At 45.9% G+C, this 24,174-nt stretch overlaps 1 protein-coding gene across 2 annotated transcripts in view; it reads left to right on the forward strand.

Annotated features, from left to right (window-relative positions):
- The first annotated feature begins 4,732 nt into the window (after positions 1-4,732).
- LOC126256014 (proton-coupled amino acid transporter-like protein pathetic) overlaps positions 4,733-24,174 on the forward strand; it is a 374,111-nt gene continuing 354,669 nt past the window's right edge. Inside the window, exon 1 of one of the 2 annotated variants that reach the window (XM_049955447.1) lies at positions 4,733-4,834. The gene's annotated coding sequence lies outside the window, so the exon portion shown is untranslated. The remainder of the gene's footprint in view (positions 4,835-24,174) is intronic. The other variant, XM_049955449.1, reaches the window with a different exon arrangement.

The following is a 24,174-nucleotide window of genomic DNA, read 5'->3' on the forward strand; positions in this document are numbered from 1 at the left end:
TAATAATACAGTTAAAAAGCACCTTGTGTAACTATGGGATGTCCACACACATACATAACTGAAGTTTGCTAGTTGCTGAATTGTGCAATAGGGCACATATTTAAGTTTTCATGACGAGTTGAGTAGATCGTAGATTCACATTCTTTGAAGTAAACAATTCTACTGACTGACAGTAATGCACAGATACGGCATGCAAATAATTGCTATCTTGACTATTAAAAGTGTCTTCAAAGCAAGTATAGATCGCTCCTTTAAACCTCTAATTACGTGAAATTTCAGTGTAATAAATTTGCTGAGTACCCCAAATCGAACTGTTTGGCAACAAGTAGTATATTATCTATCTGGCTTATAGCTAATCTCTCTTTTAATGACAAAGGCTCTCGTAAACAGTCCATGGCTGGAGACAAATATTTGCAGCGCACAAAAATAGGAACGTGTGTTCATGTACTCAGACGTTTCGTTGCCATTTTAAATATCCAAAACTTTGGAGCGCTATAATGTTCCACTAAAGGTTACCCAGCACTTTTTTCCACAACGAGCTTGATCTATGTGTGTTCAGTAAAGCATTTCCGCATGCAGTAATTAACTAGGACAAGAGCCGCGCGGTATTAGCCGAGCGGTCTCAGGCGCTGCAGTCGTGGACTGTGCGGTTGGTTCAAATGGCTCTGAGCACTATGGGACTCAACTGCTGAGGTCATTAGTCCCCTAGAACTTAGAACTAGTTAAACCTAACTAACCTAAGGACATCACAAACATCCATGCCCGAGGCAGGATTCGAACCTGCGACCGTAGCGGTCTTGCGGTTCCAGACTGCAGCGCCTTTAACCGCACGGCCACTTCGACCGGCTGTGCGGTTGGTCCCGGTAGAAGTTCGAGTCCTCCCTCGGGCATGGGTGTGTGTGTTTGTCCTTAGGAGAATTTAGGTTAAATAGTGTGTAAGCTTAGGGACTGATGACCTTAGCAGTTAAGTCCCATAAGATTTCACACACATTTGAACATTTTTGAACTAGGACAAGATTTTCAAAGGATAAGATTTTGAAACATATTTCCTTGTACAGGATCCCTCTTCTTCCCATTTAGAATTTATTGACACCTATAAGGAAATCATGCTCATTTACTAAAAATATCACTCTCACATCGTACAGAACAAATACGAAAAGCAGATTTAGAGACACCATTCGTCTAGAACAACTGACGCTGTAAAAACCAATATTTGATAGGCCTAACATAACTGTTTCAGGCCGAATACATACACATGACAGCAAAATTCTGTTTCAGAGCTTCGATTTTTGTCTTTCGAAAGTTGTGTCGCAATTAAACCTAGTGTATGAAGCACTATTTATAGTGATCGAAACGTTGGTTGGGAACGTTAGCTTGATGAAAAACAGTTGGATACTGAACAAACAAGGGTAGAAAAAGTGAAGGGTCGTCGCTTTGTCGAAGTGATCCAGTAAAACACCTGAAAACCAGAGTCAAACTGGCCAGATCTGTAGTCGTTACGCCAGCTCGCATGTCAGTGTTTCTCGAATGAGACAGCCTGTGAGCAGTACTGATTTTCATCTTGTCCCATTTCCATTACCAATAACAGAGATACCACATCAGCACGTGCAGGCATTTAAAGTAATGATGAGCACAACACATCTGACACATAAGCCGCATAACCCCTCAAAATCTCATCGAGTCATGAGCAGTGGATGTGATTGTGAGTGACGTGGAAGATAAAGTAGCAAAACTGTAGCTTCCAGTTATGAATATTTCAGGAAACCTCACGAAAGAGGTACGTGCTATCTACTACCAAGCAGCTAAGCATTGCACGGTGGCTTCTGGAGAGTATACACTACTTGGAACAAAAAGCACCGAGTCCATTGCATTGAACTTTGCTAGAACGCCTTTTACAAGTTTTAATAATTTTTATGGTAATTGCTAGTTCATCCTTCTGGAGATTAATCACGTCAAAATTTGCGAAGACGCAGCTAAGTTTCCAAACTCAGGCTTTAAACTGTACAGTTGTTACCTGAACTCAATGAAATTTGTCAGTTTTGAAACCTTCTTTTCCTGAGTTACAGTCAGTGTGTAAAACGGTAATTTGAGCTCAATTTCATAGGCGTTGTTATCAAGCTGTTAAGCTGTTGTTCTTGTAGCCTGGTGTGATTAGAAACTGTAATATGAGGTAACTGTATGTGACGTTTAATTGTGAGGAAAACAGTTTTGAGCTTCATTATTAACACCCTGTCCTCGAGTAATAAATTAATTTTTGGCAAAATGTGTAAAGTAATTCCAGCTCTGCATCTTACCACTTCCTCCCCGCTCCCACCACTACACGAGTATTGCTTTGTTGTTTTCCCACTTGCAATGCCACATATTCACAATGGTGACTCCGCAAAGTGTTTTGCGTTCTGCTGTTTGCTAAGAGTGAATCTACAATTTCAGTTCAACGTGCGTTTCGTTTAAAGTTTAGTTGTGATCCTCCATATAGCAAAAACATCTGCTCACTGCACAATCAGTTCGAAAAGACTGCATGTCTGTGTAAAGGGAAAAGCACGGGACGACCGAAGGTGTCTGAAGAGGATGTTAACAGTTGCAAAGTATCTTATCTTCGCAGTTCTAAGAAGTCTATTGCCAAAGATGACAATGTCGGACGTTTTAAAAAAAAACGTCTACACATGAGTCCATACGTTTACAGTTGGTAGCCTTACATGATTTAAAGCCAGATGAGTTCGCACTTAAGTGTCGCAAGAGGAAGATGACTTTCTTGATCCTGTGGTATTCAGTGATGAGGCAGCTTTTCTTCTGAGTGGGAACGAAAATAGCCTCAATGTTCGTGTATGGGAGTCAGAACGTCCTTATGAACCTATACAATATCAAACAGATCCCCTAAAAATAAACTTTTCTGTGCCGTATCCCGACGTTTTCGGGGAGACTTACCTGAATATGTTTCAAGAATGGCTCTTTTCCCAGGTAATAGGTGAACATGAAAAAATTATTTGGCAATAAGGTGAACCGTTCCCCATTGGCATCTCTTTGTACAAGAGTGGTTTAACGTCGATGTCCCTGATCGTTGCACTGGTCGTAATGGTCAATATGACAGAGCTCTTTTTCTCCTGGTTTCCAAGTTCATCTAATCTTACGCTATGCGATTTTTTTCCTTTGGTGCTTTATAAAAGATCGTATCTACGTTCCATCACTACCTAATGATTTCCCAGAACTGAGACACAGAACTGAAGAGGCTATTGCCATTACTTCCATTAATCCAGACTTGTTAACCAAAGAGTAGGAAGAATTGGATTTTAGGTTGAATGTGTGCCATATGAGTAAAGGTACACGTAACTTAACATTTGTAGCCGGCCGCTATGGCCGAGCTGTTCTAGGTTTTTCGGTCCGGAACCGCGCTGTTGCTACGGTCGCAGTTTCGAATCCTGCCTCGGGCATGGATGTGTGTGATGTCCTTAGGTTAGTTAGGTTTAAGTAGTTCTAAGTTTAGGGGACTGATGACCTCAGATGTTAAGTCTTATAGTGCTTAGAGCCATTTGAACCATTTTTTAAACATTTGTAAGAAAAGCTAGGTTAGTTTTCCTTCAACGTTTTGTATGAATCGTTGTAAATAGTCTAAAGTAAAGTGCTGTACCACTGAAACTGGTACAGTCTTTTATGGACACCTTGTACGTAGAAAGGTTGAAAAAAAGTGCTCTCTTTCACTGTTTAAAGATAATTTATTTTGATTTTACCAGTTTCTGGCCGTTTTGCCCATCTTCAGATGAAGTCTGGGTTAGTAAAAATGTGACCACGTGGTTATATGTTGGCGAAGCCAGCGAATGTAAAAGAAAAAAAAACCTGCTTGTAGTGACAGACTGATCTGTAGCTTAACCCGAGACCTAGGTTGGACTGGAATGTGATAGTCTGTAATTTGGCCAAGCCAACGAATGTGAAAGCAAAGATCTACCTGAAGTGTTTTTGGCTCGGAAGAAATACCTAAACATTGCAACTCCGCACAAGTATCACTTCGCATAATCATCACAAACTTCAACCATTCCGCCTCTTCGTTTGTTGTGTTATTTATTTGAAGCCTTTCTCGTTAGCTCGTTGCAAGACATCTTCTTTCGTTACTCGATCAGTCCCACTAGATCTTCAAAAATCGCCCGTAATACATTTCGTTTGTGGCTTCTCCATTGTCCATGATTCGCACCCAATCGCCTCATAAATCAATCATGCGTGCCAACAGTTGTCGCCCGATCTTCAATGGTTCAATGGACGCTCATTTCCGCTAACGGTCAAGTAAAGTCGGTCAAGCGCACCTAACCCAGGGGCGTGAACCTTACACCTTCAGGTTGTTAGACAATCGCAAAAATGGCAAAGAAAAATTCAGTTCGTGCACCAGCTGGTGACACTGCTTACAATTTGGCGGAGTACTTCCGCGAGTTAGCAGCCCTTTCCGCACCAGAGTCGCGGGCAACAAGTGTCCCAGAGCGCTCAGCGTTCACCATTCATCGTTCCTCGACCGCCAAACGAAAGGGCGCGGCCCGACCTAATTCAGCGGGCCGCCTCGGCTCGTACGAGCGCGCCACGCTATTTTCGCACGTGCCTGCTCACGTGGAGGACAGACCCGCAATTCACGCTGCCTTTTTACGTTGCGCCGCGCGGCTCAACCGGACGCCTTCGGGCCACGTCGGGCGACTTCGTGCGGCGTCGGCACCGGCGCCGACCGGAGGCGCCGCTGGAGGGGCGCACACCTCAGAGCGGCGCGCCGCAGCGCCGAACACGCAGACACACACGTGGGCGCCTGCCGACCGGACGCTACGGCACGTGGCCGCTGCTGCAACATCCACCCGGCTCACAGGTGAGTAGCGCCGCTGCATCCGTCTCTGTAGTGCTCTACGAGATCAGATTCACTAGAAAGACGCCGGGAAGCTAGTAGCTGCCTTTTTCGGTGACTTGCGCCGAGTCCACGTTTTTGCAAAGCCGCATTTTTCTTTCTGTCGCGACCGATGTGGCAGTTCCGCGCAGAACGTTGATCGCGCATAGAGTTCTTACCGCACGTGTTAGGGCAGATTTCCAGTTCTCGTCGCGCCACAGACTATTTCAGTGCTGAAGGCTCTACGCTGCCCTGTCTCGTGCCACAGCGGCGCTTCCTTCTGTTAATATTTCCCGCTACTGTTTCCCTACGGGCTTAGCAAGTCCATCATATTACAAGGAAATCGATATCTTTATGAAAAGAAAAACTGTAATCTGATATCTGCATGGCCATTATTGAGTAACAGCTTTGCTTTACCTATTCTCTCGCCGTTGAAGCGACTACAATGCGTTCTTTGTTGCCACCTGTGACCCATCGCATTACAGAAAACATCGTCTGTAGTCCAAAAGTAATATTTTATTACCCGAAGACATAAAAAATCGCTTTCTTGGTTATTGAAATGTGACTCCTGTGCTTAAGTTTATAAGAATAGTACAAGACTTATTGTCAGTAAAATACCAATAAACTCAAAGAGTAACTCTAGAAAAGAAAATTAAATACAAAACTCTAATTGTCTTGCCAGTGAAAATGTGCACTGTGAGTGAAATGAAACATGTGCAGACTCAGAAAACGCTGAATTACAATGAAAGAAGAGCAACAATGCGGCGAACCACGGCCAGAGAAAAAAAACGGAGAAACCAAAATCGAATCTTGTAAGTGTACCATTTCCATAGTATGAACATTCGCAGTCGAGTGGTTACAATTTAAACAGCTGACCATATCTAGTTTCGTTACTTTTGACTGATAAGGTCAAATGTATAAACCGCATCAGATATCACGCAGACAGCAGTGATCCAAAATTGCAGATTTCTGCTAGTGCTTGGCAGATCCGTTGTTTAGATTTTTTTTTAAGGAGCAGATAGTATAAGTTCCTAATGAATTTGATTATAGTGCCCCATTCACCTGCGAATCGTGTAGCTAGTCGGACTGGAAAGTTATGTTAGACATAATTCGTGTACTTTTTTTTGTCGACAAAAATTCCTATTTCTTGTCTGTATAAAACTGCTCTGAGGAGTCGAAAACCACACGGAGGCGATCTTTCAGAGAATTCCTTGGGCAGAAGTTTCCTGGAACATGGTCACGTATTTGGTGGTCAATACCGTGTGGGTCATTCATGTTTTGCTACAGCGTGAGATAGGAAACGCTGACCTAGAACAACGTGTTGCTCCGTGGCAGTGCGGGAGTGCTGACGTCTATCAAAGCATGTCACGGAGTGTCATAGCACTGACGTTAATGCGGCAAAAATTGTTGAACCAGCACATTTCGTCGCACAATTGCGGAGTTGCGAACTTTTTTTATGTATAGATATGAATTCAAAAGGACGTCATTCGGCTTAGCAAACTTCCATAGTGGACGGAATAGAGCAAAAGCGCATGAAACATCGGTACATAAAATTACTATACAGTATCCAGTAATTCACTCTGAAACGTTAGATAAGGAGAAGATAATCGAGTACACCGATTTGTACCCACCATTTTAGTTATACTTCGTCTGATTAGTATCTAGCATTTCAAGACACAGTGTTCGTAGATATTTAAATAGAAAAGGACACAGCGAAAGAAAGAAATATTTTTTGTGGAAGGCTATAGATGCTCTTCAAACTTCCACTGGTGATTTGAGCTTGCACTACTTATCCTAAACGGGAATCAAAATATCCCAATTTCTGTTCGGTTTTAACCATTCTAAGAAATCGAATCTTCAAGTGTAGATGTTTGTGCTATATCAGACATGGATGACTATGCATAATGCTATTGCCAATAATTTGACGAGACCTGTCTTGTCGCGCTAGTTGGAAGTATTGTATTTAATACTTGCACGGAATTCATTTCAATAACGGAAAAACTTGAGTTTAATACAAACAACAGTATGAGAAAAACGACAGGCATTCACCATAGAAAAGAAGTTTATATTAGCAGATGGACCCGTAAATAACGTGTTGGGAGTCAGTAGCTTGGCTTTCATAGTTACGTCATTTTTGAGAAAATATCGTACATACAATACGCATAGAATGGAAGAAATTTATTGGGTACTGCGAATACGAGTAGACTACGCCTGCACAACTAATCAGTGACAAATGAAAATTTGTGCTGGACCGGGACTCGAACCCGGATCACCCGCTTTACGCCTGCGCATGCCTTAACCACTTTTTTTTTTTAAGATCTGTTTTTAGCAACGTGAATCAGATCTGTTTTCCACGAACAGTGTACCGGGAAACGAGTGAATGTAGCGAGATTTCGTTCGTACATACATACATTAATCCTTGTTCTATAGATCATGAATACGAAATTTCGTAATGATGTGGAACATGCCACTTTAACTTAAGTTTTCTTTACACAAAATAATTAATTTTTTTTACATTTACTATTTCATGTGTGTTGCGCATGGTGCGAAAAATATTTATGTTTTGCCTTTTTCTACGATAACTTTCACCCCACTGATTGCGAAAACGTTCACAAATAGACGATCAATACAGATTAAGCAATAATATACTTTAGGTGTGTTTTTGTACCACGCATCACGATAAAAGTAACTTCAATTTATTATAATATAGCCGCGCGGGGTAACCCTGCGGTCTAGGGCGCCTTGTCATGGTCCGGGCGGCTCCCCCCATCGGAGGTTCGAGTCCTCCCTCGGGTATGGGTGTGTGTATCGTCCTTAGCGTAAGATAGTTTAAGTCAGATTAAGTAGTGCGTAAGCTTGGGGACCGATGACCTCAGCAGTTTGGTCCCATAAGATCTTGCCAGAAATTTCCAAATTATAATATATGCTTATTTGATTATTAATCACACCTCCCAATTTTTTACTCGAAAGAAAGAAAAGATGAAGAAAATTATTACGCGTATCAGATACACCGAAAAAAATATCGAATGAAAGAAACCCACACCGTAACATCGAACGCGGATGAGCGTTTTTTTTTTTTTTTTTTTTTTTTTTTTTTTTTTTTTTTTCCGCGGGCAATTTTGGCTATCCGAGCACGACTCCAGGACCGACCTAAACCTTCATACATCACTGAGTGTTCATGTGCTGCACTTTCACATTTTCCTGATTCTCACACAAGGAGACATTTTATTTTATTGTCGCTGCGAGTCTAGGCAAGTAGTACTATTTGCAGTGTCTGTGTTTTCCGATATACTATGCTCGCTTGTCTGAAGGAACACACACTGCTACCATCGGCAGTTACTTGAAATAGAAGCTACGTATTCGCACTTCCGACTATATTTCTTCCATTTCATATAGCTGTCGACCGTTGCAGTGTCTGTCTGTTCCTTTAGACATGCATGCAATTCCGAAGGATATTGCACAGTACACTGAAACACAGCCGGCTGGAGTGGCCGAACGGTTCTAGGCGCTACAGTCTGGAACCGCGCGACCGCTACGTCGCAGGTTCGAATCCTGCCTCGGGCATGGATGTGTGTGATGTCCTTAGGTTAGTTAGGTTTAAGTAGTTCTAAGTTGTAGGGGACTGATGACCTCAGAAGTTAAGTCCCATAGTGCTCAGAGCCATTTGAACCACTTTTGAACCGAAACACACACACACACACACACGGAGAGGGAGAGAGAGAGAGAGAGAGAGAGAGAGAGAGAGAGAGAAGAGAGACAGCGACACTGCAAATAGCAATAAGCGTGGGAACTATGCTATTCAACACGATAACTGTTTGCTCTTGGGTTTCTTCAGAAACGTAATAACACCATGCAAAATCGGTTTTTCACTAGAAGTTGAGGCATAGCCTGCTGCATAGGAACACAAATATTAATTCACTTTTTGTCGTCACTCGAACCTAAACTGTTTGTAAATGAAGTGATTCTCGGGCATGTTCCACTGCCTATCGTGTCGGACTGATCAACTCCGGAGGGTCTCGATACATTTGAACGTGAGCAGTGGCAGCGCCGAAAGTTGACTCCTCCGGTTGCAGTTGGGGTGTGCGCCGCCTTTAGCAGTAGCGAGCGACCTGGCCTCGGCCGCCACGTAACGCCGCCCCGAAACCAGGTCGCGGCGTGGCGCGGCGCAGCTTTGAAAGCGGCGTCGACAGTTGCGTCACACCGCTGCCGCCGTCCTCCGATTCAGCGGCGCTCTATATTTACTCGTATGCTAGCACGGTGGCCGCACGCCGGTTGGACTCAGAGCACATGCGGCGAGCCCGCGACACGACGCCAGCGCCTCCGGTGGCCGGGTACGCAGCCCTCTGACCTCCCACCCCTCTCATCAGAATTCAGCACACGTTGCTTCCGGTATGTTTATCGCCGCACGCACTCTGGCAGAGTAGATGCTAATGGTGCCTGCCGAACACCACGCACAAACGAATTTGCCGTTCCGTCGGCAGACACTCGGGTGCATCGCCACCAGCGCTCCTGACGGCCGCGCGCGGCACAACTCTCCTGCGTGCCAAGCTCGTGGGGGGCAAGTGATGCGAAGTGCCGCTGCTGCGAGAAACGGACGAAGGTTAGAGCAGCGAAGCGCAGCGTGCTTGTTCGTCATTCACTGGTTACTGTGCAACACTGCGTGTTCATGCGAAAGGCAGCTGTTTCCTCCTGCCTCAATCAGAATTCAGCACAGTCTGTTGGTCGTGTGTCGCGTAGTTTTGCAAATCAAAGTGTTTCTCCTGGGATTTCAGACTCATCCTGCTCAACAATTCACAATTGCAAGATCTTACTACGCTAAAATTTTTTGTTACTCTGCGTCAGTTCATCCTTGGCACTTATTACTATCTTAAAAGGCTCGTCTTCAAGGTAACTGGTGGTCCTCAAGCTCAACTCTTTAACACTGTCAACAATTTTCGTAATTAATTCTGTACACTTGTTTATACACTGACGGTAAAAAAAATAGAAACGCCAAAATATGGTTAATGTAGAGAAATGAAATTTCGGGATTACATATCATAACATACACACGTAACGTAAGTAAGTGATTAATATTGCTAGATCACAGCGTAATCTAAGCGCGAAATATGCCATTGCAAATGTGAAATGCTGGTACGTTAAAAACTGGTGTAACCGCCAGAATGTTGAATGCAAGCAAGCAAACATGCATGCATTGTGTGGTACAGATGCCGAATGTCAGTTTGAGGAATAGAGTTCCACGTCTGCCGGGGCGCTGTGGTCGAGCGGTTCTAGGCGCTTCAGTCCGTAGCCTGCGTTCGGCAGGGCAGCAGTGCGCACCGCGCTCGGCCGTCCACGCCGCTGCGCGCGCGGAGTGTTTTGTTTACTTCCTCGTCACAGCGCTTCTCAGTCGAACAAGCTGTAATGCCCAACTCTTACAGGAAGAACACTCTTTAAGTTCACCTTCTCAAACAAATACGCACCACCCAAAGCACTGGCCGTCGAACGCTTCCTACGCGAAGACGTGAAGATGCCACGTGACGAACTCATCGGCATACACCTATCGATCATTAGCAGCGTCGTTTATGTTAAGATGACTTCCGACGCTGCCTGCAACGAGATCATTCAAAGGACGCGACATGGACTAAAATTTCGGCACTCCGACGGAAACGTCGGGCCTGTGGATGTCGACCATGCAGGACTTGGCCTTCGGACGATCCGTGTATTCGAACTGCCTTTCGAGGTAAATGAAGATGAAGTCATCGCGGCGCTAAGCCCGTTCTGAAAAGTCCAGAGCCACGTAGCCGAGACATGGGCACAGTTTACGACGTATCCGGTGCTTAATGGTGTGAGACAAGTCCGAATCGATCTCAAACGGCACGTTCCATCGTACATTTCTATCGGCGGCTGCCGTGCGGTGGTCATTTACGACGGACAACCTCGAACATGTTCCGGTTGTGGCAAAGAAGGCCACGTCCGTAATGAATGCCTGCAACGCCGCAACACACAACTAAGGCCCGACGATACGAACACCGACAGAACCACGTCCACCCTTCCAGTCACCTATACGGCGACACTGCACGTCCAGCCCTCACAAGGCGCCGTTCATGAGCGTCTCTCTGGTCCGATACACCCGGAGGCGTCCCAGCACCTTGACACCGGCGATGCCGCCCGTGAACATGTCCAACAGCCGGACACACCCACGCTAGAAGATCACAAGGATACCAATGAGAGTGTTGTGGAGAATGAAGACCGCATCATAGCACCCGCGGCTTTTGTACCGGAACGACGTGAATCTCTTCCTTCCTCAGACACCGAAACTCATTGCCGAAAGCAGCAGTCGCCCAAACGACGAAAAAAACGCCGCAAGACATCAGACTCGACCATTGAGCCCCCTCCGCAGGACGAAGAGATGCCACATCACTCCGACTCCGACGGAGAACACGATAACACTTTCTCCTCTGCCACGGAGACGCGTCATCCACAAGACGGTGAACCGTCCAACAGAGATCGTGCGCAAGCCCCGCGCCCAGAAGCCATGGAACATAGGACGCCTGTTGTCACCGACGCCATTGAGCCGACTCGGCCAGCGCTGCCACATCTCGCCGATGTCAAACCTGTCGGACACCTTTCATGGGCGGATGACACGGATTTCCCACCTCCATCTGATGCGGAAATGAGATCTGTTTCTCCGTTAGACCAACACTAAAATTGGGGAAGTTTCTACGGCGACTCCTGCGACTTCTATGGACTTCCAGCATCCACCACAACAATCTTCACCAGCTACGAACCTATCGGCAGCACGGATCTCCCATCAGGCGTACCGAATAGCTACTATCAATACTAATAATATCGGCTCCCACGCTAAACTTCAACTGCTCCGTGACACGCTAAGAGCAGCGGACATCGACGTCGCCCTGTTACAAGAACTGAGGACAGCGACTTGGACTGGGTGTTATGGTTATGAGACGTATGCCGCCCCTGCAGCTATGGAACACACAGGCGCAGCAATCCTCCTCCGAGAAGGAATTGCAGTTTCCGATGTCGCATACCTCCCAACAGCGCGAGGGGTGGCCATAACAGTTGAAGGGCTCAAAATCATAAATCTCTACGCCCCATCGGGCACTGATAAACGGAGGGATCGCTCCCAGTTCTACGCAGAAGATATCACGCCTTTATTCCTCGGTCGATATGATCATCTCATCGTAGGTGGAGATTTCAACTGTGTTCTCGAGCGCACAGACCAATACCCCCATTTCACCACATGTCCCGAACTTCGCTTCCTCGTCCGCCGCCTTCGTCTCCTCGACACTTGGCGAGTGGTACACGGCGACCGCCCGGGGTATACACACATCACGAGCCACTCCGCCAGCCGACTTGATAGAATATACATCTCTAACGCTCTAAAATCAGTTCTCCTCGACGCGGAACGTTGGCCGTCTGCCTTTTCGGATCATGACATCTGTATCTGTACCATGAACCTACGTCGACAATCTATATGGCGCAGTGCAGGACCTTGGAAACTCAATGTCGCGCTACTGCGGGACCCTGAATGTCGACAACAGGTCACCGACACGTGGCACACCTGTGTTCAACGCATTATGCGTTGCGAGACCACACTGCAGTGGTGGTTGCTGTGCGCCAAACCGGCCATCCGACGCACATTGACACACTATGGCAGGGCCAAAGCCAGGTGGAATCACCATACAACTGATTTCTACTATAGCGCTCTACGTGAACTCATGGATCATCCTCCATCCCCGGATCGCCTCAAAGAAGCTCAACGCATCAAGGAAAAGATTTTATCCTTGACCAGATGCCGTCTAGAGGGAGCCATTGTACGAGCCGGCAGCCAAGACAGGATTAACGGTGAAGAACCTTCTATGCATCATATTGTTCAAAATGTTCGTCGACGCCGACAGGCTTTAATTACAACTTTAGACTTACCTGATGGACGACGTCTGACTTCGCAAGCTACCATTGCGGATGCATTCACAACGCACTATAGACTTTTCTATCAAGAAGTACCTGCCGGTGCAGAGGCCATTGCTGAGGTTGCCCAGGAGACACTTAGTACTCTAAACGCAGCAGCTGCAACCCTCCTGACTGCTGAAGTGACCACCGACGACGTCCAAGGCGCTGTGGCCAAGGGGTCTCTGAATCGATCTCCCGGCCCGGATGGTTTACCTCTCGAATTTTACAGAACCTTCCAAGATTTGATGATGCCACGATGGAGGGACATGTACTGGGAACTTTTGTCCGGCGCGGCGAACCCGCCACCAATGTTCATGGAAGGCTTACTTGTACCAGTCCCGAAACCCGCAGGAGGAACACGACTCGACAGTTATCGGCCGATCACGTTACTCAATTCGGACTTCAAGATTTTCACACGCCTTCTAGCAGTGCGACTCAGACGTGTCTTACGGGACATTGTTTCCCACGAACAAACATCCTTAGGCGGCGATCGTAATATACAGACAGCCCTCAGTGAATATCGAGATGTGATCGCTGTGGCAACACACTCGCGACTGCCAGGCGCTTTAATCTCCGTCGACTTCAAACAAGCGTTTGACCGCGTCAATCATGCATTCCTCAACGCAATGATGGACCGAATGGCAAGACAAGTGATTATGCGGCTCCTTCGTGGAGCAACGTCCAGACTTCTCGTCAACGGCAGACTTACAGAACCTATACGGATTGAACGCTCAGTACGGCATGGTTGCCCTTTGTCGACGGTGCTTTATGCCATTGCGATGGAACCACTCATTTGCGGATTACGGCGACGTTTGACAGGTATTCCACTCCGGGATCATATGTTCCGCTGCCGAGCTTACGCGGACGACTTGGCCCTCGTCGTACGTTCAGCGGCTGACGTACAAGCTGCGATGCAGTGGATTACCCGTTACAGTGCAGGGGCAGGAAGCGCTATGAACGTGGTAAAATCATGCGCCATGAAGATCGGCCGCGGCCTTCCCGCAGACAGCGTAGTTCCATTTCAACTGGTGGACACCCTTCGTTGTCTCGGATTGGTGTACACGCGAGACATTCGCCGCACCTCGGCGATCAATTTTCGGGCGCTGCTGCAACGCATCCGGGCCAACATACAAAATCACATACTACGCCCGCTGAATATGTGCCAGAGAGTCACCTTCGTCAATACCCATCTGGCAGCTCGAATACCCCATATAGCGCAGATTCTGCCCATCACTGCGACAATGGCGGCCAGGTTACAGGCGGCATTCGGCTTTTTCATTTGTTCTGGACACATCTGCAAAGTCCAGTATGAAGCTCTCACCTTACCGAAGAGGGATGGTGGCCTCGATCTGGTTAATGTGAGAGCCAGGACTACGGCACTTTACACCAATACTTTGCTCCGGTTATGGAAAAGCCAAAATGCTAGTTTTACTGGAATGTTGACCACCGAGCTCGCACCTGTTTCGAGACGCCCACCGACGTCTTTGGCACACATCCCACCTCCGATGTCACATATCGGCCGTTTATTTTTGGAGTACAGCTACATATGCACCGAGCTCCCCAGGACCAGGAAGACGACCACCCTCGACATCTACCGCCTTCTCCGAAAGTCTCCACCCCGCAACCCCGTCGAAACACGACACCCCCAGGTTTCATGGCCTACAGTTTGGAAAACGATCCACCAACCATATCACACCACTGACGCCACCTCTATGTGGTACCTTCTCGTCAACGGCAAGTATACTACAAGACAGAAACTGCATCGCATCGCACTGGTGGACTCACCCCTGTGCCTAAAGTGCAATGTCGAAGATACAGATTTACATCGTTTTGAGTGTGGGCCAGCAGCAGCTGTCTGGACCCTCGTACAGAAGATTGTGGCTTTCTACCTCCGAGTACCACCACATCACTTTTCTCCCATTATGATGATATATCCCGACACGACCTACTTTCCATCGGCTAAGTGGCACGCCATCACATGGATCAGTGGCATGGCTGTCAACTACCTCTTCCGGGACGACATCGTCGATCCGGCGGACTTTTGGACACGCCTACAAGTACATCACCACACCCCTCGCCGGCATCGACACTATCGGGCCACTTTCGCGAACTATTTACAGAGCATTTTCACCAACCCGCCTCAAAGCTGCAATCTCAACGAACCGTGCCAGCCAAGACTGGACGATCCCACGTTCCCCTTCAATGGTCAATGATAGAATGCATTTTGTTCTGATGGCGCGCCAAAGTGGAGCATGGCGCGGAAAGTATTCCTATTTTATTTCACTTCTCTTTTCTCCTCCTCTTCTAAGTTTTTTTTCTCCTTACACATGTTTATCCTTTTCACACATAGCTCTCTATCTGCAGCCTATTTGTTTTCTTTCTCTTGTGCTCCCAAAAAAAAAAAAAATGCTGCTGGTGGTGAGACTGTATACTCATTTATGTTAACAAAAAACATAAAAATACAAAAGAAGGCCGTTGCGGAAATATAGCTACCTTTTATGTTTTACGTTTTCAAAGGATATTGTGTTATTTTATGAAGAACATCGTCTTTTATTTTCATACCCAAGAGGTTTTTATTTGTTTTCTTAAAAAGAATTAGTAGAGCACTTATAAAAAACAAAAACAGGAAAAAAAGTTGGTAACAAGGCAAAAAAAGCATAAAAAAGTCCGGAACCGCGCCGCTGCTATCGTCGCAGGTTCTAATCTTGCCTCGGGCATGGATCTGTGAGATGTCCTGAGGTTAGTTAGTGTTAATAATATTTATAACATCGTAACGTTACTATATTGCTGTAAAAGGAGTCTTAAGATTTTGCTTTTGACTGGGCGTTAAACTAAAGAATACGGATCAAAGATTTTACGTAGTATATTCGTTTTAGAAACTCTGTTATTGCTGGAAATTAGAACTAGCAACTTAATGATTAATATTAACTTTGTTAGCAAACAGTAGCAACATTCACACGAGGCAGGGTCTCATAAAGAAGACACAGAAATGAGCAAATGTAGCTATTTCAGTATATTACTAGTTAAAATTTACACCAATGAACCCAAATTGAAAAAAGACAGAAAATTGTCACACTTAAAGAAATGGTTGCCTAGGTGAGCTGTGCTTGTCGGTTGTTCAGTTTTTCACTGTGCTGTAACTTCTTGGCTGATGTATTAGGGATATTATAGAAATAACAGAATAACAATATTGTATCCAGATACTAGCTCATTTGCATGGTGTTGCTCGGTTAACAATGTATCCCAGTAGAATAAGGAGATAAAAAGAAGAAGTAATCAACTGTGACCATAGTGATAAAATCGTAGTAATTTTATTTACATATTTTCAGAAGTTAAAGTAAACAAATAATAAAGCAACATATTTTTGAAATATTAATGTAATACAAAACTTCACAATAAATGATTTTTTAATTTTCCCTCCAGAAGTAAATCATGGGTGAATTCATCCGTGAGCATACAGCGTAGAGTTGTCTATGGAGAAAATATAGAGGTATCAAATCCAATCCGCAGTATTTAGTTGACAGCTTTTGTGATTTGCTGATCGTAACTGAGATCGAAACTCTCACTGACAACCGGTATGTCTCAAGGTTAAAGAGGAGTTCCATCAGCGTTAATGGTGTCCGTGTGATAAAAAACTATTTTAACATTTTCCTTTTCTGAGAAAATGGTCGCTTTAGCTATTTTGCCAGGCTTCTTCCTTACGCACCGCGTTGTGATATTGCAAATTTTGGGCGATTCGAGGTTACGCTGTACCGTTAGTAAATACCCCACCTTTAAGTAAAACAGTATGGGGTGCCGACTATGTGGCATCTTGCACGTCGAGTACCTTCTAGATCGATCTAAGAGTTACGTTGTTCCTTAAAGGATAGGGTTGTGTTCGATGAGCATCCAGTTCCACCTTCAGGGCTGCTAGAGGCGTTTTATACCCACAGTACTTATTTCAGACACATTATGGCACAAGTTTTGTCGAACTAGGTTCTTGAGTTCGAGTTATGCTGAAAAATACACATTGTTGAATGTTTTCATTACTGAAAAGTTCCACTTACCTGAATAAACCATTTTTTCCGATAGCATTGTCGCACAAGTGTTATGTTGCAGTGACTGCAGGAGAGCACTTGTGAAATTTAGAAAAGTGAAACACAACTTGTAGCAAGTAGAATAGTGCGTCGGTTCTCGAGTTCTGCTAGGACCTATACGTACAGGCTGAAACAGAAATCCGTTGACAAAATTTGGGAGACTGTTCGGGAATATTCTGCGAGTATTTTGATGTGAGCGTCTTGCGATCTGTGGCGGTTCGTTACAGAGTAATTGCAGCCCGTCTGATTTCTTACCCCTTATTTATCTTAGCATCTGTAGGGTCATGCAGTTAATTTAAGAACTGTAGTAGTGACAATCTCTCAAGACTTTGATAACGTCGTAATTTACACAATATGAAATCGAAATTTACTCACCGTTCTCAGTATGTCACTTAGCAGTACGATTGTGAATACAGGTCTGAAGACTATGGCTACCTCCTCAAGGAATCTAACCATCATCTTACGCAAAAAAGAGGTGCCATGAAAACCTTGGTGGACAGAGCCAACAAAATCTGCGAGCCGGCTTACTTACAAGATGAATTGAATCACCTTCGGTCTGCCTTCATGAAAAACGGATATACCAGCAAGGAAATTGATCGAGCCCTCCATCAAAGAAGAAAAGAAACGAGAAGTCCAGAGCAACAACGGTCACCTACTGGAAAAGTTTTCCTGCCGTTCATTAATAAGGTCACGGACCTTATCGGGAAAGTTCTGGCCAAGTATGGGACCGAAACAATCTTCAGACCCACCAAGAAGATTAAGGAATATTTAAGAACTGCAAAAGACGCCCGACATCCCCTAGCAACACCTGGGGTATACAAAATTCCATGCAGTTGTGGACAAGTATATATTGGAACAACGAGAAGTGTAAACACTCGCTTAGCCGAACATAAAAGAAATTGTCGCTTAAGACACGTCGAAAAATCGGCTGTAGCTGAGCATGTTTTTCGAGATGGTAATCACGAAATTAAATTTAATGAGACAAACGTTCTAGCACGAATATCCCATTATCACGCGCTCATGTATAGAGAAGCAATAGAAATTCCCAAACACCATAACAATTTCAATAGAAAAGAGGAAGTTTTAAAATTGGGCAAAATATGAATGTTGCGCCAGCAGAATGACAATCGATTACTCTTAATCGAGAATGATGACGCCTTCCAAAGATAGGCATACCGTCGGCATCACGTGACGAATGGTGGTGCCCTCTATGCGCTCTATAAATGCGAGAATACCTGAAGCCTCAGTGGCAGTAGCCGGACGACCTTAGAAGATGTCTCCCGCAGATGGAGACGAAACGTCAGGTGGAAATTTTATACATCGACCAAGGCCTCTTCAGCCCGGAAGTTTCAACTGAAGACAACACCGGCCGTGAAAGCCTACATTGTATGATTATTCTCTGAAAGTTAGCTGCGAATTTTGGAAATTGATATGCATAAAATATAAACGCTGCCACTGAAATGCGTTTTATTTTATTAATTTTTTTTTGAAAGGGGGGGAGGGACTGTCACGACACCCCATGCCTCTCTCCCCCTCTCCTCCCTCTCCCCCCGCCGCCACTCAGATCTGGGCCTGGCGTTGTCACAGTACTTTAAAAAGGGGGGGGGAGGGACTGTCACGACACCCCATGCCTCTCTCCCCCTCTCCTCCCTCTCCCCCCGCCGCCACTCAGATCTGGGCCTGGCGTTGTCACAGTACTTTACACATACGACGTGCGCTTTACTTACTATTGAGTGTGTGTGGTAAATGGGTCGATAGTGCCGTCTCGCAGAACGCACAGTTGGGGCTGTAGCGGTGGACCTCGACCCGGCGGAAGCGCAGTCGGTGAGTGAGGGGCGTCCTCGTGCCGCTGGTCCCTGACCCCGTCACGCCGGCCGCCCGCGGCTGCGGCTCGGCGGCGCCACGTGGTCTGCAGTCTGGAGCCGCCTGCTGTTCTGGCGGTGCGCGGCTCCGGCCTAGTATAGCGCTGGCTGCGGTACCCAGTCCCGCCTCGGGCGTGGGCGCGGCCCTCCCTCTCGGCGTGAACTCTAGACACACTATTCCGATGACTGTAAATAAGGAGATGTTGTAGGCATCAGCCTGACGACTGCTCGTTACTGCGTTAGTACCTCTCGCGCAAAGCTTTTCGCACCTGCGCTACTTCTGAAACCTGTATACATTTGAACGTACACTGATCAGCCAGGACATTATGACCACCTACCTAATAGCCGGTATGTCCAGCTTTGCCACGGATAACAGCGGTGACGTGTCGCTGTAGGGAGTTGGCACCACATCTGCACAAACCGTCACCTAATTACTGTAAATTCCGGGGAGAGGGCCGATGAGTTCTGACGCCACGTTCAATCACATCACAGATGTGTTCGATCGGGTTCACGTCTGGCGAGTAGGGGGCCAGCACATCAACTGGAACTCGCCACTGCGTTCCTCGGACCACACCATCACACTCCTGGCCTTGTGACAGAGCACATTATGTTGCTGAAAAATGTCACTACCATCGGGTAACATGGTCGTCATGAAGAGGGTGTACGTGGCCTGAAACTAGTGTACGATACACCTTGGCCATCACTGTGCTTGCACGAGCTCCACTGGACTGATGGAAGCCCACGTGAATGTTCCCCAGAGCATAATGGAGCCGCCGCCAGCTTGTTTCCTTACCGCAGTACAGGTGTCAGGGGTATGATGAAGAAGGTATCGGGATTCATCAGACCGTGCAACGCTCTGCAACTGCGCCAACGCCCAGTGCCGATGGTCATCTACCCGATTCAGTCACCGAGCGAGGTTGGCGCAGTGGCTAGCACACTGGACTCTCATTCGGGAGGACGACGGTTCAATCCCGCGTCCAGCCATCCTGATTTAGGTTTTCCGCGATTTCCCTAAATCGCTCTAGGCTTTGAAAGGGCACTGCCGACTTCCTTCCCTGTCCTTCCCTAATCCGACGAGACCGATGACCCCGCTGTCTGGTCTTCTCCCCGAAACAACCCAACTCCAACCGATTCAGTCACAGTTGCCGATGTTGTCGTGGTAACAGTGGCACACCCACGGGTCGTCGGCTGCGGAGGCCCATCTTTAGGAGTATTCGGTGCACTGAGATCTGATTTTATTGAGCTACGTTCCGTTCCTTTCGTTTTCGTTTACTGACGCTTAGACTTATCTCAAGCGCACCTATTTTCAAGATGCTATCTATTCGGATCATATGATCTTCCAGTACTTCGCTGTTTCTGACAGAATTGCAATGTTATCGTCAAACCTTACAGTTCGTAATTCGCCTCCCTGAACCTTAGTTCCCTTTTCAAAATTCTCCTTAGTTTGCTCTACTGCTTGCTCATTCTACAGACTGAATAACGACCCTCGCTCGCTTCTTAATTTCTGCCTTTCTTTCTTGTCCTTCACATGTTATAACTGCAGCCTCGTTTCTCTTGTAGATAGCCTTTCACTTCCTGTATTTTATTCTTAAGAACTTCATAATTCCCAAGAATGTCTTCCAGTCAGCATTTCGAAACATTTTTCTTAATGTCCACAAAGGACTTCCTCATACTTACAATTATGTTCGGTCAGCAAATTTCTCTCGCTCAGACGCCTGTCTTGCTATTGCATTTATATTCTCTTTCGGTCACCGTGAGTTATTCTGCTGAAGTAGTAATTTGTGGTACGTAAACGCTATAAGGTAAGAACGAATGACATGGCAGAATGGTCTACCAGTCAAATGACAATTTTTTCAATATATATTGGCAGTATGATACGTATCTCAAAGGTCTGCTGTCAGTAATGTGCAATTTCTAAGTAGAGTTTTGACATAAGCGTCGTAAACCAGTAATGGTAACGAAAAGTTTTTGCACTGCGAATTGTTAGCACTGGCGTTTGCAATTTCATAATTAGGGCACTTTTTAACTCACGTGTCAGGAATATTTACGGGTTCAGATACAAGTAAGGCGATATTCAAACGACGGATGAGATTTTGGACTACATCAGGGACCTACCATAGTGCTTTCTTTTGCTTTGGGACGAAGCATACTGCTGTAATATACCAGGATCATTCAGGAAGTAATTTTTCTTTGTAGCATAAACAGAAGGTATAGAGAAATTGCTGGAAACATTTACTGAAACTGAAAATGCATTTAATGGGCTGCTTCTCAACGGATTCACCGCGGCAACTAAGAAACTTATCGTACCATGGGGTCAAGATTTTTACTCGTGTGTCATGGAAGTCTGCGGCTTGCTGTTAGTAGCGATGTGTCCGGGAAGGGATTTCTTCACATGTAGTGGAAGACACGAATCAACGACAGAGACGTTAGTAGTATAGAATGGTTGCTTATACACTTCTCAGTGCAACGCTAGCAGCAACGCTGAGCTGTTTGTCGTGGGTCATCACAATTCATGCACAGAAAATGCATGTTACATTTATCATGATGGGCGAATCTGCGGGAAATGTTTCTTGAGTTCCGTAATGGCAAAGCCACTGACTATAATGCACCGACTCAACTGCTCGACAGACTTATCACTCACTCCTGATGGGTGGCTGCTCACTCTGCTGTTCGTCGGGGATATTTCCTCAGCTTTATTAAATTTTCAGCTTCATTAATGCAACAGGCGCTTGCACATAGTGTCCGTCTTATACAGTAGATATAGCTCACGATAAATTCGAGTTTTGGTATGCTTATAAACTTTTTCATAGCCCTAACCTCGGATCTGGAGGGAGAAAGAATCAATCACCGTTTTCAGTCGCTACAGCGGGGACATCACGTGCGATTTGGCAGTGTCAGATGTCCCATATGATAGTCGCGCCTAAAATACATCTCACACACACTCGCCTTGCACAATGCATGGCCTACTAAGTTTCCACCTTGTGGAATACAATCACAGATATTAAAAAAACTCATTGATGATTATAATTAGGGTCAAAGATATAGAAAATTGACGTTCTTTTACAGTGGACACAATAAACGCCCCTTTGTCGACGTATCCGCTTACATATGAATTTTTCTGAGGGACCGCGATAAATAAACACCGTTAAAGTAGTGATCCTCAAACTCCAGCCCGAGTCAAGCGTTCGTGCCGTGCGGTCCGCGCTCCTCAGACATATTTTATAATAAAATGCTTCTAGCAACTAACAGTAGAATCCAATAACGTCAATTAACGCTATGATCTTAAGAGTGTATTTTTCTGCTTAGTAGCAAACAAAAATGGTTACAAAACAGTAATATTTTAAGATGCGCTTAATTGTAATTGACGTTGGTGGACTCGGCCGTGAGCTAAGTAAAGTTTGCCGCTTACGTCGGCATAGCCACTGGAGTGGTTAATAGAAGTAAGAGGGGGAATATTTTATTGTTTGTCTTCCAATGCCGACAACTCAAGAGCGTGTGCAACTAGTACCGATCAGTTGCTGTGGTATAAATGTCAAACGAAAGCAACACGGATTCGTAAATGAAGAGACAGTCACCTTCAAATATGGTACATGTCTGTAGCAATTATTTTGGAACATTGCTCTAAGAAACAGCGACCTAATAGGTTAGTAAACACAGCAGCGTTCTTAACGCCAGCACGTCATGGATTCCTCCTGCTACTACCAAGGAATATAGATCTGATGATGATCTGTATAGTAGATCAAAACCGGTCATCAACAAATAAAGAGCAATAACTTATACTCGACCACGATTCTGTTTACTAAATAAACACATCAAAAGATGTTAAGTATCACCTCGGTTCCGAGATCTCCGGAAACTGTACAGAAAATTGGAATAGAGATCAACATGTTTATCATTTCCGCCCTTTTACTGCTCATGAAAACCACACATTCCATGTTGTACCGTCATACAGCGAGACCATCAGAGGTGGTGGTCCAGAATGCTGTACACACCCGTACCTCTAATACCCAGTAGCACGTCCTCTTGCACTGATGCATGCCTGTATCCGTCGTGGCATTCTATCCACAAGTTCATCAAGGCACTGTTGGTCCAGATTGTCCCACTCCTCAACGCCGATTAGGCGTAGAGCCCTCAGAGTGGTTGGTGGGTCACGTCGTCCATAAACAGCCATTTTCAATCCACCCCAGCCATGTTCGATAGGGTTCATGTCTGGTGAACATGCCTGCCACTCTAGTCGAGCGATGACGTTATCCTGAAGGAAGTCATTCACAAGACGTGGGGGCGCGAATTAACGTCCATGAAGACGAATGCCTCGCCAATATGCTGCCGATATCGTTGCACTATCGGTCGGAGGATGGCATTAACGTATCGTACAGCCGTTACGGCGCCTTCCGTGACCACCAGCGGCGTACGTCGGCCCCACATAATGCCACCCCAAAACAGCAAGGAACCTCCACCTGCGCTCGCTGAACAGTATGCCTAAGGCATGCAGCATGTTCGGGTTGTCTCCAAACACTGCTCTGACGATTGTCTGGTTGAAGGCATATGCGACACTCATCAGTGAAGAGAACATGATGCCAATCCTGAGTGGTCCATTCGGCATGTTGTTGGGCCCATCTGTACCGCGCTGCATGGTTCCATGGTTGCGAAGATGGGCCTCGCCATGGACGTCGGGAGTGAAGCTGCGCACAGTTTGAGTCGTAACACTCCGTCCTGTGGGTGCACGAAAAACATTATTCGACATGGTGGCGTTGCTGTAAAGGTTACTCCGAGCCATAATCCCTAGGTATCGGTCATCCACTGCAGTAGTAGCCCTTGGGGATCGACTGTTCCTGTGTCACTGTATCACCTGCATGTCCGAACAACATCGCTTTGGTTCACTCCGAGATGCCTGGACACTTCCCTTGCTGAGAGCCCTTCCTGGTACAAAGTAACAAAAAAATGGTTCAAATGCCTCTGAGCACTATGGGACTTAACATCTGTGGTCATCAGTCCCCTAGAACTTAGAACTATTTAAACCTAACTAACCTAAGGACATCACACACATCCATGCCCGAGGCAGGATTCGAACCTGCGACCGTAGCAGTCGCGCGGTTCCGGACTGAGCGCCTTAACCGCGAGACCACCGCGGCCGGCTACAAAGTAACAATACGGACGCGATCGAACTAGGCATTGTTGAAGTACAGACAACATGAGGCAACTACATCCTTTCTGGTGGAATGACTGGAACTGATCGGCTGTCGGACCCCCTCTGTGTAATACGCGTTGCTCATACATGTTTGGTTTTATCTTTGGGTGGGTTTAGTGACATCTCTGAACAGTCAAAGGGACTGTGTCTGTGATACACTATCCACAGTCAACGTTCTGGGAACCGGGGTGATGCACAACTTTTTTTGATGTGTGTGAATCAAATTAAGGCATTTATAACACAATGCAA

The sequence above is a fragment of the Schistocerca nitens genome, chromosome 1 (genome assembly GCF_023898315.1).
Source record: "Schistocerca nitens isolate TAMUIC-IGC-003100 chromosome 1, iqSchNite1.1, whole genome shotgun sequence".
Classification (NCBI taxonomy): domain Eukaryota; kingdom Metazoa; phylum Arthropoda; class Insecta; order Orthoptera; family Acrididae; genus Schistocerca; species Schistocerca nitens.